This window comes from Desmodus rotundus, chromosome 1 (assembly GCF_022682495.2).
Source record: "Desmodus rotundus isolate HL8 chromosome 1, HLdesRot8A.1, whole genome shotgun sequence".
Classification (NCBI taxonomy): Eukaryota; Metazoa; Chordata; class Mammalia; order Chiroptera; family Phyllostomidae; genus Desmodus; species Desmodus rotundus.
In genome coordinates, this window is record NC_071387.1 from 61,308,606 (window position 1) to 61,321,170 (window position 12,565).

Genomic DNA, 12,565 nt, shown 5'->3' on the forward strand with positions numbered 1-12,565 from the left:
GTAAACGATCGGCGCACTGCTCAGAGGGTAAATGCCATGCTACTAAGCCACAAAGCAAAAGAATTTCTAAGACACAGATACGTAGAAATACAAGGTGCTCATCCCAAGTTACGGGATAAATGCCATAGCCTGAGGTCACTGGATGAATTTCTGCAATCCTTTCAGAATTTGTATACGTTCTCAGAAATGTTTGAAAGTCTAAGTGATTACATATGAAGCAATTAAAAAACTATGATATATATCTTTCAGGGGGAGCAGGTAAGGGAGTTCTCTTGCATTTTATAAGTTAAAAGATGCTGCCTTTGTCTCCCTGAGACGCTCAGTACTTTACCTGAGAGACTTTAGCATGTTTATTCCTACAGCTTCTATATAATTTGCTAAACCGGAAGTTTGAACCTCTGTATTTAGCAAATGCCACTTAAAATCTTTGTTTCTCTGGGGAATTGACATAATCTCTCAGAAGTAATGTTTGCCTACGAACACGGATCATTATAAAAACTCCACTGGATGGTAGTAAAGGTTCAGTGAGATCAAGTATGAAAGGTGCCTGGCATGCAATTGGTGCTCAAAGACGTGGAAACTTACAAGACGGAAAAGTGGGGGGAGCTGGAGAGGCATTCCCAGGACTGGCTTCTAACATGGCTCCAACTGCCACTTCTGCCCTCAGCAAAGTATCGGAACAACTCAGCAGTAATCCTGGTATATGAAAGAAAGTCACAGAGGCCTTCAGTGGGAAGGAACAGTTTTGAGACGAAGCAGATTAAAATGGCCCCAAAATGCATTATCTAAAGCACCCTAAATTCAAGAATCATTTGTCAAATGGATTACAAATTCATGAGGGAATCAACAAAAAGAAAGCTATATGCCCCAGTTGCTTCCTAGAACATTTACACATACCTGCCAAAGAACGTTACTAGAAAGCGGACTTCCACATTCCTACAGAAGAGAAGCTGGTACTGGGTATACCTGGGAGACGTCCTGCGTTTCAATGACTCGGGAGTTTAAGATACCAAATGTTTTGGAACCAAGTACTCAGCTGCTCTAATAGAAAATTAATTTCCAGGTTATTATGAAGAAGTAAATAGCCTGAGAGTTTTCAAAAGAAATCTTTGATAGCTAGAATGTGGGGTTTGGGGATAAATCTTACTAAACCAAGCCACTAAACACTTAAAATTAGCAGACTATATACAAGAAAAATATGCTGTGTTGTTTTAATAATTAAAATAATGCTGATTACAATTAATTTTATCATTTTATACATACTAAATTGGCAAAAGTTTAAAAAAACCCATCAACCAGCAGAGTACTGCAGAATATAAGGATGAAATTGGTACACGTCCAGCTATGGTAGAATTACTAACATATAGCCTAGACTTCCTAAATCAATATGAAAATATGCAGCAAGTTTATTAAATAGATTTATAAATTTTGACTTAGTAATAATGCCAATTACAGAACAAGTGTCCCAGGGAAGTAAACAGAAATATGGCCGAAGTTCCATAGTCAGTTGTTCATCACCTCGTTACTTGTAAGAACATTGCCTTTAACAATGGACTACCATAAATGTCCTACGTGAAGGAAACAGTTAAGTACATCACAATATTATCATAACTCATGGAGCCATTAGAAATCATGTTTTCAAACATGTATAATGACACTGAAAAATAACAGTGATTTGGGAAATGAAGAGGGTTATGGTACATTGTCTTGACTATACCTTTCTGAGTTTACCAAATTTTCTGCAGTGACCATAGCTTTCCTTTATGCTTAGAAAACAAGCAGCTCATAGTAATACCAACAAAAATCCTCAGCAGTTACAGACAGACTAGAAAAACAACCTGTAGCAAAGTCACTACTAACAGTATTTTTGAAAGTCAAACAATCAACTGTCCTTTAAACTGTAGTTAATTAGAATATCCACTTACAAGTCAAATGATTCTGATATAAAGGAAAGATGGCTACTCTCTTTTTCTTTTCCTTTCTTTTTTTGGGGGGTGGAGGGGAATCCAAGCTGCTTTATCTAAGCAAACTGCAAAGTGCCTTAAAAGCCGTAAGGGAGATGTACGTCTTCACAGCTGCTAGGGAAACATTTGCAGAACAGAAAACACCAGAAATCACAATATATTCTTAGTCATAGCAGAATGAAAAGCACATGAAATATTTAAAACACGGAGTTGAGATTTCATTTTAAAATGTTTTCATTGCCAGCACAGAGCCGTTTGATTTTATTTCCAAGCTCAGTAGAACAGCAACAATGGGGAGGCTGGGGAGGGGCAGGAGGGAAAGAAAGGAGGAAAAAAAGAACAGGCACTCCAAGTGAAAACAGCCCCTACCGAACAGTAAGGAGAAATTAAGTTCTTGAACCTAACTGTGCTTTGTTTCTTACATAAGTTTTGGTGCTGTAAAATGGGGCACGTTTTGTACTGTATGTTCTCTCAGAAAAGCCAAACAGAAACCAGTCATCATGGTTTCGAGAGAGCAAGGCTCCCCTTTCTCATGTTTCAACGACCCAGTCTCCGCTTGGGCTGGGGAGCGTATCATATATCATAAATCACTCTCTGATAGATATTTGGCAGGGAGTCAGCACCCCAGGCTATGCAACAACGTACAGTATGGAAAAATTTTAAGGTGGAATCTTGATTTTGTAACTTAAAGACTTAATAGTACCTCAAAACATTTTACTACTTCCTGGTACACACACAAAAAGCCAAGAAAGCGGAATTCTCCATATGGTTTTCTGTTTTATAGGATATATATGCAATAAGGCATACAACTGTAAACCTAGAGGCATTCTCTTGCTGTTGTTAATTCAATTCCTGTGAAAATGAAAAAATAAAATTAGAGAGTTTGATCCCCACCTACTCCCTGAAAGAGTCAAGTCACCAGGAACTTCGAGAATCTGCTTTTGAACTCTCCATCCCCTCACCGTTAACTGGTCAACACCTTCTTGGAAACTGGGGGAGCAGCAGGACTAGGGGGCTGGGGACAGATTTTATTGTAAGATAATAACATGCTGTCAAAGGTACTGTCAGGGATTTCAACAGGAAGGCTTATAAGTTGATGAGAGTCATAGAAACCGCAATAGAGTCTTTTTCCTGATTCCGGGCCCCAGTCCGATTTTTCTAGGGCCTCTGAGCGTGCACTCCCACCTTCTCAGATGTTGCAGACCGTTTCAGACTCACATGTTCTTCTTCAGGAGCCTTTTTCAACAAATCAGGCATTTTTTGAAATTGCAAACTGCATTTAACCCCTCAGTCACATCCTCTCAGCAGACGCCAGGGGCCTATGGAGCACTGCGGCTCCCGGCAAAGCCACTGCTGCGAAGCCAGGAGAGCCTTCTGTGCCCGGAGGGTTAACTCCAGGGGACTGGGACGTGCCCCAGTGTTCTCAGTGTTCTCAGGCTGAGCAGTTCTTAGAAGGGCTGAGTAGGAACGGGAAAGGGGAAATACGGACTGTGGCTGTGCGGTAGGCCATTGAGCTCTCCGTGGAAAACAATGCATGGAAAAACAAAAGCAAGAAACTGAATAAACCTCTTTTCTAGTTTAAAATAAATGCTTCTTTCTTGTGTGTTGTTGTTGTTCACAAATTAGCCATAGTTGGGACAGGCTAAATATAAAACTTTCAGTGCAGTTTATTTAGAGTTTTTCTGTCCAATCTCAATTAATTTGAGGACGAAAATTAAAAGTGAAATTTAGAAAAAAAAATTAGGGGGCCCTGGCTGGTGTGGCTCAGTGGATTGAGCACTGGCCTGCAAACCAAAGGGTTGCAGGTTCGATTCCTAGTCAGGGCACATGCCTGGCACAGGCCACATCCCCAGTAGAGGCCGCGCAAGAGGCAACCACACTGTTGATGTTTCTCTCCCTCCCTTCCCCTCTCTCTAAAAATAAATAAATAAAATCTTTAAAAAAAAAGAAAGAAAGAAAAATGAGGGGGTGTTTTAAGTGGTTATGTATACAAGCAGGCTGATGTAACAATAACTTACACTTTAAATAAATAATACCATTTCCACTCACACCCTGCTGTCACCAGTCAATTAATTCTTGAGATTCTGCAATTTCCCATCAATTTCCCATCTCAGGCTTGGTATTGATGAATTCAGAGGCTCACTACTCTCCTCATGCCAGTCACTTGAGAACCCAACTGTAGTTGGTCATCAAGTTCAACACTTGACCTCCTAAACATTCTAGAAAAAAACATTTTCTTTTTTGTAGGAAGCTCTGGGGCATGGTCCAGCCCAAGAGTGACACATCTCACAGTCCTTCAGTCATCCCCATTTCTCCACCTTTGAACTCACTGCCCTCAGCCAGAGCTGCAAATTAGAATGCCCTGGGAAGCTGTTAAAAATTCCAAAGCCCAGGCTACATCCCAGGCCAATTATATCAAACAGTCTCTGTGGGTAGAATGGAGGCATCAGTGCTTTTTAAGGCTCCCCAGCAACTCCACATGCAGCCAGGGTGAAAAGAGCCATCCTGACCATTGTTCCCATGCTCAGTCCTGCTCTCCTCTAATCAGCAATCCCACTGAAGTTAGGAGCGGGGTTTCTGAAGTAACACATATGTTCCTGTTTTCTCCCTCTTTAGCAGTCCTTAAATACCTCCACAATGGCTACAGAAAAATATTCAAGTGCTTTAATGTGACAATCAAGCCTTGCTAACCGCTTCTTCCCTCTGCGGCTGCACTCCCTGCCAACTCCTGCCTCCGCACTCACCGACCCAGTCACATGGGACTACCTGAACCCCCACAGGCACCATTTTCTCTCTCTCCCACATCCTAGCCTTGGAACAGGCTGCTCCCTCTGGCTGGAAAATCCTCTCTCACTCTGTTCAGGACCATCTCAAATCTAACTTCTCCTCATTCACCTTTGGGCTCATGTCAGGTATTTCTCCGTGGGAAGTCCTGCCCCTAGGCTGGGATAGCAGTTGACCACCACTCATATGCCCCCCCAAATCCTTGATGTACCTTCAGTACAGGTAGAGAGACTGCCTATTTACTTGCTTTCTCTTCCATCAGATCATGAGCTGTTGGAAGCAAAATAGATGCCTCGTCCACCTCTGTGTCCCAGTTCAGCAACTGGCCTGTGGTGGGAGCATAGAATAAACAGGGCTGAGTGGTCCAAACCACCTCTACTTGAAAGGCCTCATTGTCCAACTCAATGTTATACTATTCCGGGTAGAGAGTACCTCCCTACATATCAGAATGATTTTAATGAAATCGATCCTACTTTTCCTGTGGTTCATTCATACAAATGGTCAATGCTCTATAGCTCCAATGAATTGACACAGAGAGGTAGCTATAAGAAGGCAGCCCTTGGATTTGGTGTCAAGAATCAAAGAGTCTTGCAGGCTATTTTTCAGAAAGGAAAGACCTCTGCTGAATATGTAACGTTTAAGGTTTGCAACACTTCCAGCCAACCTCCTATTTTATTTATGTTCATTGAAAAAGATAGAAAATGCCACCAGATGCAGTTGTGACAGCCTGTGGTCCAGCAACAGTGGTACAAGAGTAAAGATAACTGAAGTCCTATGATTGATGCTGAAAGCCTTCTAGTCATAGCCACACATCCTGCCCCAGGAGCAGAGGAAATGTGGTTAGTTGACAAAAATGGGATGTCCCAAGGTGACTTACTAAGAGCATAAAGCTAAGCTGGTGGGAGATGGTTTTAAATGTCAGAAAGAGAGGGAAAGGGAAAAAAGAAAGGAAGGAAGGAAAATGAAAATGGAGAGAAAAAAATGAAAGGAATTTTGAAGGTAAGATGAGGAGAAGATAGGAAAAGGGAGGAGAGGGAACCAACAGGTAAATAGTCCCCATCAGTCCTCTAGTGAGTGTTTCATTCTCATGTTACAGATAGGAAAAAGGCAACACAGAGCAGTTAACACATTCGCACAAGATTGTATATCTACTAAGTAATAGAAATAAAAGGAGGAAAGAATGAGGAGGGATATTCTGGAAAGTGAAAATAGGTAAGGATAAGGGAGAAGAGGAATGCACAAGAGAAGGGAAGAAGAAAAGAGGCAGGCAGAGTAGGACAAGAATTTAATTTAAAAACAAGGACTGTAGCACTGATGTTTCCCAGACACTCGGTGTGAACTCTGTGCTGCCCTGGGACCACATGAGTCTGGCCTTTCTCTCAATATATGGACCTTTCTTGGGCCCGAGCCCAGGAACTCATCTGCCACCTGGTCAGGTTGTATTCTTAACTCTGTGGAATTGCAAAAATAGCTTCAGGGAACAAATTCTCCATCCAGTGTTCCTGGCTAACCCTTCTGTAGACTGGATAAAGTGAAAGGCAGAAGGTGCACAAGGCCAAAGAACCTGCACTTCTACTTGTGCCCTGGAGCTCAGCTTAGAGAAGGCCTGGCCAGGCAATGCGTGTAGGCCCGTGTCACGGCGACAAGAGGCCTCTGTAACCCGCAGCCTCACACCCAAACACGCACTAGTTCTCTAGAGATTTCGGACCAACTGAAATATGCTTTGTCATCATTATTGCTCTTGGATTTTGGGTGTATGTTTGTCAGTTTCGAACACTAATCTTAACTTGGAGGAACCCTATTCCTTATCTTCTGTTCTTACATGTTGGCACGTAATGGTCACAGCTTCAGAGGGAATCTCACCAAGTGGGTGGGAAAGATAGATTTGGGCTGGAGGTAAGCAGCCCACAAATTTCTCGCATTCCTCCTTTCACTTCCCAGCCATCATTTTTCAACAGGTTCACATAATGTGCCAGCCTGAGCCCACAGAGCTCTAAAACCACAGCTCTTTGCTATGGGAATGTTACTAAAACAACAAAAACGAGTTGTAACCAAGTACCGAGTTATATCGGGCATTGTGAGGCTAATAATAATATCTACTCTAACAATAATAACAAATTTATGTAGCATTCAACATTTCACAGATGGCTCTCACATATGGTATTTAATTGCATTGTCATTAGCAATCCTAAGTGGTAGGTGGGGCAAATATTTTTCACTGTGCCTGGGTAAACAACCTGAGGTCCAGGCAGGTTAAGACACCGGTCCAACTTCATATGATTATTAAGAAGAGAACATGAAATTGAAACTTCTAACCCTGAGTTTGGTGCTCTTTCCACCATAGCATAAATTTTGGTAGACTTATTTCTCTTTTAAGAAAAAAATTCTCTAACTATAATCCTGTATTTGCTTGTCAAATTCAACTTGAACAGTTGCTTGAAGACATCTGTTGTTCAAGCTAAACATGGCCGTTTCCTTCCAGCAGAAAGGTCTGAAGAGGTAAAGAAACAGAGATGTGAGGAAAGGACCCTAAGACATTTACTTCTCCAGAGAGTTTAGCAGGGACCATCTCCAGCTTCCTGGGCAGAAAATCCAACCAAAGGTGTCTGCACTAAAGGCCATGCTTTAAAAATAAATAAATAAAACATATTTAAGCACATTTTCTTACAAGTGGTTGCTATTGTCATGTACTAAAAGTGTTTCCCAACTTATGAAAGTAAACCGAGGCTTCAAGGCAATCCTAAGGTTCCTGATTAGTTCCCAGCCTCCCCTCAGCCCTGATCCTTTCCAACCTTAGAGCGAAGTGAGTAAATCGTTCTTCCCTATTTTTTTTTATTTTTCTTGCATTCTTGTCATTGAATATTTGGTGACCACATGTGCTTGGCTGATTTTTAAAATTTTGTTTATAATTCCTGAAAAAGCCTATCTCCCGGAACGCATCATCTGCAGCAACGTGCATTTTTTGTCCATGTATGTTTTGTTCAAGCATAACATATTTTCACTGTGATCATTTCAGCTGAAGTCCTGCTTAAGAGCTGCATTCGTTTATAGGGAACTACCTGGGTCTCCTCAACACCAGGAAGAGGCAAATAGGCGAGGACCAGAAGAGTGCATGCCAAGGGACGGGACTAGGGCGCGACGTCTCAACGCCGCCACGTAGTGAACCATTCCTCATTCCTCAAGGGCAGGGACTGCACGCTTCATCCACGTCAGGGAGGTCTGAAGCCAAGCAGCCCTGAGTTCCAACCTGACTCTCTCTCTTACTAGGTTCTATATTGGTTTCAACCAGGTTCTAGAACTTCTCTTGAACTCATTTTCCTCATCTGAAATGTTAAATTTGCAGAGATAGTGTGAAGATTGGATACAATAATGACTATAAAAGATCTGGCACAGAGAGAGCATTCCATAAATACTGGCTCCCTGCCCCCTTATTCATCTTAGTGCCCCTCCATGGTGAACACTCAATTATTTGTTTGCTAGTGCTCTGGGTATACCAAACCCCTGCTTGGAAATCTTTACCTTTAACTTGATAAGAAAAAATGATATAAAAAGTGAGACCAGAGGACACTAGATGCAGCAGGAGAATGTAGGGTAGGGAACTGAGGACAGGGAGCACCATGGGCCACAGGTTTATCCAACTTCAAGTTCATCTGAAGGCTCCATACACAGGGAGTGGATTGTATCACCTTCAGTGGGGTTTTTGTCATAAAATGGAAGTTGTAAAGCATAAAATAAAATAAATTACATTCGCTGACCTCAAGACTCAGAGTTCTTCATACCCTGAAAGTATCTCTTTTCACACAGATCCATTGTATAATTAGCCCAAATATTTAAGAAAAAATGCTTCAAATTATTTTCTCTCAGCGTATTTAAAGTGTGAAAAAAACAAGAAACGATGTAAATGTCTAATAATAGCATATGACTATACAATTGCAATGACTGACACGATGGAATACTACGTGGCCATTATGAGGCAGGTCTCTATTTACGGACATGGAAAGGTGTTCATAATGGTAAATGAAAAGTGCAGGTGACACATACACACGGATACATATAAAATGAACACTTTTTTCCAATATATTTACTGGTAAACTTGCACTAAATTTCTGGCAGATTATATAGCAATAGACTTTCCTTTGAGAAGTAAATTTAGGATGAATGAGCTTATTTTCTTCATTTTGTAAAGTATTTTTCACTTTGTCAATTCATTGCTTCTGTGATTTAAAAAGGAGTGATGAGGTATACAATTATTTTTAAGTAAATAAATAATTGTTTGTTGGTATCTTCTCACTCTTAACTGTCACTGCTCTGAGATACAGCAACCTAAATTAAATAATCTGAAGGACTCTATTTCAGTCAGATGAATTTCATTCTGTCCCCTAAACATATATTTGAAATTTTATATTAGCTTTTATAAGGAAAAATAGTCTCTGCCAAATATGAAACATAGTCAAAATTTTGAGTTTTAATTGTAGTTATTTGCCGTGAATCTGCTCTTTGTGACATAAGTGATGGAGAACTACCGAGACCATAGTGTGCTATTTGCAGAGATTCACTGGCTAGGGAAGCTATGTAACCTTAAGCAGTTTGTATGTACAAAACATTTAAAAAGTTCAAAACCATGCAAATGTGTTTAAATAGTGGTTACAAATATAATCATAATCATTATAGAAACAAAAAATCTATCTCTAAAATTAGAGTTAGCTCAGGCCAAGTAATAAAAAAGGTCTATCTAACTGAAAAAGGAGAGATCATTGCTGTATGTATAAATGTTTCCAGAGTATAGAAAAAGATGGAAGCTCCCCAGTCAAAAGAAAATGCTAGCATAATTCTTATATCAAAATATGTAAGAATATTTATGAAAATATATACACAAAGACTAGGAAGAATGTACTCCAACAAGAGGTCAGTCTCATTTATGTTTAGAGAGGGAAAAAAATCATAAGTATAAGGAATCTAAATGAGCATTGTATGAAAACAATGAAATAGGCTTTTCTCAGAAAGCAAGGATAGTTCAACAGCAGGAAAGCTATTAATATAATTCCACAAACTTGATAGATTAAAGGAGGGATTTAAAAATTACCTAAATGAGGTGACACAAATTATTTATTTTAGAAAGAAAATATTTTTTCAAATGTCAGGAAGAAAACATACATAGTTAAAACTGAATTATAAAGCAATATTGCACGATTAGGTTAATGAAATAGAATAGAAAGTTCTAGAGATAGACCCATGAATTGATGATTATTTAGTGTACATAATGCTATATTTCACAACAATGAAAAGAACTAAATTATTAAACAAAGTCATGTCAAAATAATTTGCTATTCATGAGCCATCTATCTAGGGAAAAGTTAAGTTATACTCCTAATTTCTATGACACCTAAAAATAAATTTCAGGTGATGACAAAAACAACCTTAAAACAAGGAAAGTATTAGGAAAGTGCATTGGAAAACATTTTATAGAAATCATAAAGAATAAAAATAATCAAAAATTAAAAATTTTAATGACAAATGATATCATTATAAATTAAAATGTGTAATAGATTGGAAGAATATTCGCAACATATATGAAGAACAAGGGATAGAGATTCATAAAATATAAAGAGATAGTATAAACCAATAAGAGACCAAGCAAGAGAAAATGGATGAAGGACATGAATAAGAACTTCACAGAAAAAATGCAAGGATATATATAAAGCATTTATAAAAATATGCTCCACTTCACTATTAACCAATGCATTATTTTCTCACTGATCAGGTTACCAAAATTTAAATATTGATAACATTCAGTATTGATGAGTGTGTGGGGTAGAAGGCATTTCACATATTGTTGCCAGGAGTACAATTTGGAAAAACTAAACTCCACCTTTGGAAGGTAATTAAGCAATAGTTACCTAATTTAATATAGCTGTTTGCTAGATCAATTGCATTCTTATAAATCTCTCCTACAAAAATATTTTCTCACATAATTATACAGAACCTAAAACAACTGTCAGTCAGTTGAAGTATTTAATAACATTAACTGAATTTCTATTCTGTCCCATAATATGCAACAATTAAAAAGAATAAAGTAGGCCCCACCCTGCGCTGGCGGAGGTGAGGGGCAGATGGATGGCTGCCCACTTGCTGTGGGACTCCACACGGGGCTCTGGGTGCTCTAGGCGGCTGCCGCCACGCAGGGCCCTGCGGCCAGAATTTGCCCAGGAAATTTGCCTTGACAACCAAAAAAACAAACAAATAAACCACCTTTGGGTACTAAGATCCTTCCTTGAGCTCTCACTTGCCTTAAAAGCTATCCCAGTTGGAATTCCTAAGAACCTCAAAGAAAACCAAGAAGGAAGACCGCGTGCACCAAGGGCCCCCAGTGGCCTTCTCTACAAAGCACTGACCGATTTGCCTGCACACCCCTGAAGGGAGCCAAGAGATCTCCAACTCGAATGTGGAGCTCTCCAGGTGTCTCTGACTTTGGACATCTCGTGCCCTGCGTTCTGGAAGACAAGTCTCCTGCTGCTGAACAGAACGAGAGCACAGAGGCCTTCCTGCAGCGGAACGTGCACCTGGGAGGCATCTTCTGATGTGCTAGCCAACTCAGAGGAACGTTCCACCAACAGTGTTTGCTCAAGACAAAGAATATGCAGCCGTAGCCGATCTTGATCGGTTACTGGCAATTGCTGATTGTGGATCGCCTGTGAAAGACGACCTTATACAAAATAAGTTCAGGGACCCTGAGGCCTCGGATGCCAGATCACCATGCAACACCCCGGGCCCTGCTGTGCGCTTGAGTCTGGGGTCATCATGAGGCGCTCAGCAAGCAGACCCTGGAGAACAAGAGGAGGGAAGGGAAAGGGTGTCAGAGCCAAAGCGGGGCAGAGGGGGTGGTTGAACTCACAAAGTAAATGAAAAAGAGAAAGGGAAGGCCAAGCTCCGCATGGGTGGCAGTGAATGAAGATTACGGAACTGGATGATGGCAGGACCTCTGTGATGAACTCACCCTGGAGCAAGAGTCAGAGCTCCAAGAAGCAGAGCGGGAACCGGAGGCGGAGAGCCGCGGCAACAGAAGGGAACTAGGTGATGGTTAGGGATCACGAAAGCAGGTGAGTTGTGAGGCTTAGCTCTGCGTGTGATGGGAACTCCACTTTGAGAAGTGTTTCACAGGAAAGTTTTTGTACCATGTGCAGTTGACTTACACAAGCTGTCATCTCTCTGACCCCGTTATAATTGTCACTATGAGAAGGAAGAAGGCCTGCAAAACATGCCCAAAAACCTTGTAGATGCATTGGGGGGAAAGAATAAAGCAGGTTTTTATTTATTGCTCTTTAATGATCTGCAAAACATGTTATGCTTTTTAAAACTATATTTTGCAAAGCATTAAGTACAATATAATTATTTCTTCAGAAAAAAATGTCCCAAATGTTTGTGTAAATACATGGAGAAAAATAAAGAAATATGTGATCTAAAATCTTATCCAAGGACAAAACATTCGGGGTGGACAGCTGAAGAAAAACTTCAGTCACCCGCTTGACCCTATCAGGTGTCTCTTTGGCAGAGTCAAGAGATTAAAACGCAGTCACTGATAAACAGAAATTATTTCAGTCTTGCCTCTAGTTCCCTGTTACTGGCTCAGGTCACACTTGTAGACTTCTTCAGAGTTTATTTACAAAAGACTTCAATCATAACACTTCATGTCTGTGAAATGTTTTAGTTTACAAAGTACTTGTTTATTCATTATTGTCTTCGGTCTTGAAAACAGAAGTATTACTACCAGCGTTTTCCAGGCAAGCAGGCAGGGTTAAATGGATTCTCTAAAACAACAG